A 9,018-nucleotide genomic window follows, 5' to 3' on the forward strand; every position below is an offset into this window, starting at 1 on the left:
GAATGCACCACCACTTGTGCTCTTCCTGTCATCCACGCTTCCGGCCCAATCTGCATCTGTATAAGCATGAAGTGTGAGATCTGTATCTCTAGGATACCATAAGCCATAGTTTTGAGTTCCTTGAAGGTACTTGAAGGTTCTCTTAACTGCTTGAAGATGAGTTTCCTTAGGATTTGCTTGAAATCTTCCAACTATTCCCACTACATGCATGATGTCTGGTCAGATACCTGTCAAATAAAGTAGACTTCAAATCATGGATCTATAGGTTGGCTGATGCACTTCTGATGATTCATCATTTGCACTGAGGCTGCATCCTGTAACCATAGGGGTACATATTGGTTTTGAATCTTCCATGCCATACTTCTTCAAAATCTGCTTGAGGTACTTGGTTTGAGACAAAAAGATATCGCCTTCATTTTGTTGGATTTGTAGACCAAGAAAATATGTTAGCTCTCCAAGTAATGAAATTTCGAATTCTTTCTGCATCACCAAGGCAAAGTTTTGACTCATAGTTTCTTCATTGCTGCCATAGATAATATCATCTACATACACAACAAGTATTAGCAATTTGTCATTTTCAATTTTTATATAAAGATTGCTATCTGCTGATCCCTTTGAAAAGCCTTGTTGATGAAGATATTTGTCCAAACGATAGTACCAAGCCCTTGGAGCCTGTTTAAGACCATAAAGAGTCTTTTTTAGTCTGCATACAAGATTTGGATCATTCCCAAGAATGAAACCATCTGGTTGCTCAATGTACACCTCTTCTTCTAAGTCTCCATTCAGAAAGGTTGATTTCACGTCCATTTGAAATACTTTGAACTTCTGAAAGCTTGAGAGAGCAAGAAACATTCGGATGGCCTCAAGTCTAGCAATGGGAGCAAAAGTTTCTTCAAAGTCTATTCCTTCTTGTTGAGCATACCCTTTACAAACAACTCTGGCCTTGTTTCTAATCACTTCCCCATTTTCATTCAATTTGTTTTTAAAGATCCATTTTGTCCCTATGACATTCTTATCTTTTGGTCTAGGAACCTGCTCCCAAGTGTTATTCTTTTCGATATTCTCAAATTATTCATCCATTGCCTTGACCCAGCATTCATCTTTGCATGCCTCTTTTACATTTTGTGGTTCAGTGGAGGAGAGCAATGCCAAATAGCTTGAGGCTTCTGCAATTGTTCTTCTTGTTTGTATACCCGCCTCTTTCTGCCCTAGAATTTGAGATTTTGGATGATTCTTCTGAACGTACCTGGATGGAGTCTTCTCTTCTATCCTTATCTGTTCCTCTGATGCCTCTTGAGGTTCTTCTTCATCATCAGTCTGATTTGAAGGATGGTCTTCATCCTCTTCGATATTTTCATAATTTACTTGCCTAGGAATGTTTCCTTCTTCATCAACCACTACATCAATGTTGTCAACTATTCTTCCAAGTCTTTTGTTGTAACACTTATATGCTTTTCTGTGAGGAGAATAACCAAGGAGAATGCCTTCATCTGCTCTAGGTTCAAACTTGCCAAGATGTTCATCATTATTCTTAATATAGCATTTGCTTCCAAAGATTTTGAAATGTTTTACCGAAGGAGTCTCACCATACCAGAGCTCATGAGGAGTTTGAGTGTTGTTCACCCGGACATTTGTTTTGTTGAGAATAACAACCGCAGCAAATGCAGCTTCACCCCAGAAGGTTGCGGGAGTTCCAGACTCATCAAGCATAGCACGAGCCATTTGTTGAACCGTTCTGTTCATCCTTTCCACTACTCCATTTTGCTGAGGAGTCCTAGCTATAGAGAATTCCCTTCTTATTCCATGTTCTTCACAAAAATCGAAAAATTCATTTGAGGTAAACTCCCCACCTCTATCAGACCTAAGGCACTTAATTTTGTGATCTGATTTGTTTTCAACCAAGGCTTTGAAAGATTTGAATTTTTCGAAGGCTTCATCTTTGTGCTTCATGAGTCCTATCCAAACCATCATGGAGAATTCGTCAATGAATAATATAAAGTATTCTTCTCCTCGAGGTGACCTTTTCCTAGATGGAACACATACATCTGTATGGACTAGTTCAAGAGGCCTGCTAGCTGATCCTTCCTTCTCAGGGAAGTTAGTTCTGGTTTGCTTACCAAACTGACATGATTTGCATATTGTATTATCTGGAATTCTGATGTCTGGAAGACCACGAACTGCTTGGTATTTGCATGCTTTCCTTATCTGTGAAAAGCTTAGATGCCCCAACCTCCGATGCCATAACCAGTGTTCATCATTCTTGCTCAAATAGCATTGTTGTTGTCCTTCTTCAAATATGTTTTACCTGTATCAAGATCACGAACACTACATCCATTTGATCGAAATATTACCTCAGTTCCTTGATCGCACATCTGACTGACACTCAGTAGATTATGCTTCAAGCCATCAACATACAAAACATTTCCAGCCTAGATTTTTTCTTTCAACTGAACAGTGCCTTTTACTTTTATGACTGGAGGGGTATCATTTCCAAAAGAAACTTTCTTTCCTTTTTCTAAAGCACTATATGATTGAAGTTTAACCTGTCATATGCTTCGAACATCCACTGTCGATGTACCATTGATTTTCCTGTCCTTCTGCATATAAAGCTATCCCACATCTTTCTGGTTGCGGTTCCTTCATTCTCCATGTTCTAGCATTTGAGCTTTGTTCCTTCTGAGTTGTCTTCCGAAACCTGATCCTGCATTCAGAATCTTCATGACTGAAGTTATTACAAATAGAACATTCAATTTCACTTTCAAGGGCAGAAAAGTTGTTATAGGTCCTTTTCGTGATTCCAGTCATACTTCTTTGTTTTTGAGCTTCTCTAGTCATGATTGTCTTATAGGCAACACATTGAGCTGCTTTGTGACCAAAGTTATGGCAAGAGAAACATTGGCCATTGAAGAAACTCCTGCGATTATCAAATCTATCAACCAACCGATTGTAGTTTCTACTGACATCCATTCTTGAGGAAAATTGGGAAGATTTTACCTGTGGCTGGTTGTGGCTTCTGTTTGTCCTTAAGATAGATTGCCCTCAATTTTCTTGATAGTCTTTGTTCATTCTTGAGGTAAACTGTCCCTGATTTACCTGATGATTTCTATTAGGCCTTTGCTCGCTCCTCCTTGCTGCATCAAGATAACTTTTGGAGGTGGATGCTTGAGATGCTTCTCCATTATATCCCAGAGCTGTCTTGATTAGTGGAGAATGTTGCACATTGATAATCTTATCCAGAGTTTCAGATCCTTTAAAAAATTTAAGATTAAGAGCTTTTGTTTTCTCAATCTATTTTCTAAGACCAACAATTTCACATTCCAATTTTTCGTGATGTTTTTCCCTTTCAGCCAGTTGACATTGCAGAGAATCAATAATCACATTTTTCTCTTCTAAACAAATTTTGAGATTAGAAATCTCTTCATAAAGACCTTCTTCATCTATAGCGTCCATGTAATCATCATCTTCAAAAGCCATTAAAAGTTTATAATTATTACCTCGTTCATCTTCGTCACTATTTGAAAGTCCATCACTATCTTCATGAGTGTAATAGCTTTTCTTATTTGCATTTTGTTTCTTGTTCCATCTAACAGGTTCCTTCCCCTTGTCAATCTTATCCTTATGAGGACATTTGGCAGCATAGTGACCGACTCTTCCACAAGTAAAGCATTTGAAAGTTAACTTACCTCAGAATCGTCCAGCACCCCGTTGAAGGTTTTTGACAAAATTTGATTCTTCTTCTTCTTCTGACATGTGTCCTGACTCATAGTAATCTCCTTTGCCTGAAGCCTTGAAGGCAGCTTCTCTCCTGTCTGATGGTCCTCCTTTCCTCATTTCATAAGCAGTCAAAATTCCGTGCAGTTGTGACATGGTAAGGTTTCGTAGATTCTCTTTTTCTTCTATTGCAGAAACTTTAGATTCAAACCTAGGGGACAAAGATCTTAGAACCTTTTCAACCACAACAACCTCTTTTATTTCTTCACCCAAATTTTTCATACAATTAACAATCTCATCTACACGAAGGAGATAATTAGCCACACTTTCATCGTTGTGCATTCTGAGATTTTCATACTGCATTCTGAGGGTTTGAAGTTTTGCTCGTTTTACCTGATCATCTCCTTCATAGCTTAGAACAATCTTGTCCCATATTTCTTTTGCAGATTTATACTGCATAACCTTCACGAATTCTGATTGAGATAGACATCCTAATAGAGTATTGACAACCTTTGCATTTGTTTCATATTTCTTCTTCTCAACCGGATCTGTAGGAGTTGCTGATGGAAAAGTGTACCCAGTATCTATGGTATCCCAGACTTCTGTACCAAGAGATTGAAGATAGGCAGTAACTCTTACCTTCCAATATACGAAGTTTGTCCCGTAAAAAATTGGTGGCCTAATAGATGCTTCTCTCTCATAGTTGCTCATGATGATGGATCTTCCTTCAAGCGATCAAGCTTCTTTAGAAGGACCTGCTCTGATTCCAATTGTTGGAAATAATACTGAGAGGGGGGGTGAATCAGTATTATCAAGTCAAATATTCCCTTTTCAAATCCAGATAATATACACTACTTCAGTTAATTAAACCCGCGTATATACGCAACTATGTAGAAGGAAACCCACGTACACAATGCAAACTTATAATTTACTTTATCTTTCAGATGTTGATTGATAATTTGTGTATCATAATTAAATAACCAGTAACCAGAAACAGTAAAACAGAGCAGAAGACAATCACACACAAGAACACAAGATATAAGGTGGAAACCCAATGTGGGTGAAAACCACCTGCTACAATTCGTCTCTATCTTCTTTTAATTAGAAACTTCTTTTTACAATGTACTGGTGCAGTCCTTTACCAGTACGCAGGCTGCAACCTGCAGAGAGCTACAACCCTCTCTCGTTCTCCAGCTTCTCCTGGAAGGGAGCTACAACCCCCTTAGCTCTTGCACTAGCCAAGATACTAGTACGTAGGTGCTGGCCTACAGAAGGCTACAACCTTCTCTTTCTTCCAGGGACCACGTTTCATAAATTTTCAGACTGGATCCACGAACATCAATCAAGAATTCATGCTTCAAACAATCACCTTTTCACCAATCAAAACTGAATAAAAAATAAACACTTCTCTGACAGCTGTACCCAGAATACAGTAACTGTAACCAAATTCTGAACCCAGAATACTGCAGCAATAAACAGAAGCAGCTAGAACATAAATCAAGAGATGTATGCTACTTCACTGTTCAGAAACCTGCGTGTATACGCTTCTGTGTCAAAGCCGACCTGCGTATACGCTTCTTTCCCTTACCAAAACAGCGTGTATATGCGCCTTTGCTTCACTGAACCTGCGTACAGATCTATAAAGGATAATTCACTCTTTCAAATATTCAGACAGTAATTAACCCAGATTTATAGATCAAACCTGCGCCACATATAACAGATCAAAATCATACAAAGATACTATCATTCAAGCCTTAAGATTATGACCCATCAATAGAACTTATCCTTCTTTATGCGCTAAGGTTCCTCCTTCATTCAGATCCAGATCTGCACCATAACCCTAATCACCAATATTTCAGATCTAGCACTTGTTAGATATTCAATTAATACAGATGATCCTTTGCCAAATGATCTCCTTCCTCTTTTATGGTCTTAGGCCTTTCACAATACCATGGTCCAAAACCATAATAACACAATACCATGGACCCAAAACTTGGGATCAACACTTCTGACGAGATACCATGGTCCAAAACCATAGGTTCAAATATCAAGGACTAACTACCACGGACCAAAGATAAGTTCTCCAACATATACGCGCTTTTCCTTGGGTGAAAGTGCGTGTACACGCATACGCGCCTTTGTAACGTCTAACCCGCGTGTATACGCGTCTTCGTCTAGATGAACCTTCGTATATGTCTTTTCCTTCATTCTCAAAAAGCCTGAACTGAGATCTGTTACCAAAGAGAGTTGCCATCAAGGACAACACCTGTGCCATAGCTCCAAACCTGTGCCATAATGCCAACATCTTTGTATCTTTGTATATGCATGTAAATAACAACAATAATCACATATCCCTTTCTTGTGGCATTTTGAACAATTTCTATAACGATACAAGTGAAATTCGCAACAAAGTTGCTTATACATGCCTATTAGAAATATTTTAATGTAATAATTGCAAGTAATTCAAAGTAAAAATAATTATAAAACATTTAAAACTTGTGATAATGTATAAAAACAATGTGGCCTGTAATGAAAAAAGAAATAAATTAGTTTTAATTAAAAGTGCTATAAAACATCAATAATCTCAATGTGCTCCCTTTGTTCATTGTTGATATTACAACCCAATATAAAAAAGGCGTGGTAAAAATATTTCACTCTCAAAACCATAAATAAAATATTTCAATGTCTAAGATAAGTAACATAATTTATATCAAACTTTAGAGAAAAAAATAAAAATAAAAAAATAATAATAATAAAAAATAAAAAAATCTTATATTCACTTTGAGTGAGAGGAAGATATATAATTCTTATACTTTTTAAAAATATTTGAATATCATATATATATATATATATATATATATATGAATGTCCAGATAAGTAATTACAAGTACTCTGCAATGAGAGGGAGATATGTAATTCGTTTAATTCTTAATATAAAAATGATATGTGTTATTTAAAAAATCTTAATAATAATAAAGATGACCTTTTGACACAGACTGTTTTGGAATTGCAAGTTTAAACTATGTAGATAAAAAAAAATCCATTAAAAAATGCAATTTACACAATGAAAAATGAAAAATTACACTTGTTATATATATAACCAAAATAGATCTACTTTAACCACGAATTTAAGAGATAACAAAGATTATGTCTTTTTTCAAACTTTACACCCTAAAAAAAATTAAATGCTCTCTTGACACTTAGTAGATAAGTAATTAAGATGGATCTAATATATTAATTTTAAAAAATAAAAATAAATCTCACATATTATTTTTTGATAAAAAAAACTTATTATAGAGTAAGTTTTTTTGAATTTATTTTTGTGCATAAATATTATTCATTTCACGCACATCTTTTAATGTTCACTCTACATGTTATAAAGGTCATCACTTTCGCAGATAGGAGTAGGTGGAAGGACTGAATGGGCACATCTATGCAGTGAATTGATGGGCACATATTCTATTTTAATTTTTACCTAGATATTTATGTTGCTTCTGAAAAGTTACATAGTGAACATAATAGTTCTTATCTCATCATCGTTGCTCGATGTGACTTCAAAAATAAAATATGCAACAAATTTGAATATTGCTTTGAATGGTTGTTGCAATGAATTTAGTGATAAAATGTGTGTCAAATCTAGCTATTTGTATTCTATTTTACTATTTTCCTTTCACAGCTCTATCATTTAACAAAAGATTTTACTTTGTGATGGTTATCAACTTCATAAAATAGAATATGCGCTGAATCTAACTATGAGGGTGTAATAATGGATGAGGGTGTTCTAATGGATGGAACAGGGCATGGCAAAGTGTCAACCAACCTCGATCTAGCAATTACACATTTATGATGGAAGGATGCAATTGGGATTCTGCATGCACGGGCATATAATCTTCCAGTTGGCTAAGGTTTTATATCTTGGTTTAGATGGTTGGCAAAATCATTTGCGATGAGAAGTTTAGAGCCGAGGTGAGGTCTTTGGCACCCTGGAGTAAATCGAATGTGGAGGAGGCTTGTGTTGAAGCTCTGGTGTTGTGGGAAATAGATGCATGGACTGAGCGAAAAGGAACTCAAATAGATTCTCTTATCTAGAGGTTGGTAGAGAGGGATGCCTGCATAACATAGTCTCACTGGTTGGTGGAGATTGTCAATTTAAAAGACCTGTTGGTGATTTCAATCTTAAGGGTTTAAAGTCTCAGTTGCTGTGTGTTGTTTGTATCTTGTGGTTTGAGGAAATTGTTGGGATTGTTGGAGTGGTCTGGTATCAGGTTTTGTGTCAGCCTCTCCTCTCTAGTTGTGGGGGTTGTTGGGATTCTCTGCGAGGGTTGCACTGGGTGGGTACAATTTTCTGTCTAGGCAAGTGCAATAGGTTGGGTTTGGTTAATTATCTGTGGTTTCTTGGGCGCTGGTGTCTCTTAGTCCTACGGTGGCACCATTCTTGCTCAATGGTCAAGGGGGAAGAGTCTCTGGCTGAGGAAGTGTTGTCCTCCACACTCTATGGTGGGTCTTCATCTAAGGTTTAGTCTATTGGTATCCTGGTTTTGTTGAGGGTGGGTCGAGTCGGCCTTTGTATTCTTTTGTAGGTAGAGGATGCCCCTGTAGCAATATTGAGGTGTCCCCCCCCCTCGTGAGTCGACTATGTCACCAAGGCAGAGGATGAGGAGTAGGAGGGGCAGAGGTGGTAGAACCTAGCCTGGGCAGTGTGGGGCAAAGCTCTTTGCCCATGACTCAGTGGTGACCTATTTCAACGCAATTCCGCCTGAAACACGTTAGGAAATTTGGGAGCTCGAGATAAAAGTAGGAGAGGAAAGGATATGTCAGTTTGGGTTTCAGACCATGGGCACACTAGGGGTAGGTGTAAACAATATTTAAATTCAGTTGTGCTCCATTGGAAAATGAAGATTTTGTTGGGCTTGGTTCTGAGAGATAAGAAGGTGGAAAAATACAATATTTTTGCCTCTCTGGAGGATGTGAAGAGAATGCTTAAGAACCTAAGGTTATGTGTGGATAAATTTGATGCTTGATTGGTGCATGTGGAGAGCCACATAGCCTGTGAATCAGATGGTGGAGACATGATGGATCCCCTTGGCTCTGGTGCAAGGGTTCTAACTAATATCTCGTCCTTTGATAATGACTAGTGAGCATGGGTGGTGGGTGGTGCAATTTGGGTCTTTCTTGAAGCTTCTGGTTTTGTCTTTGGAAGGCCCCTCGATTGTATTTAGGCCTACAGATTACGACAACGTAATATGGCCGCGATCGTGTGCTTCTGAGGGTTGTGTATGGTTCTCCTTTTCAGTCTTTGGTGTTTTC

Source organism: Pinus tabuliformis, chromosome J (genome assembly GCF_031772625.1).
Source record: "Pinus tabuliformis cultivar Carrire ecotype Pingquan chromosome J, CPIR1, whole genome shotgun sequence".
In the NCBI taxonomy this organism is placed as follows: Eukaryota; Viridiplantae; Streptophyta; class Pinopsida; order Pinales; family Pinaceae; genus Pinus; species Pinus tabuliformis.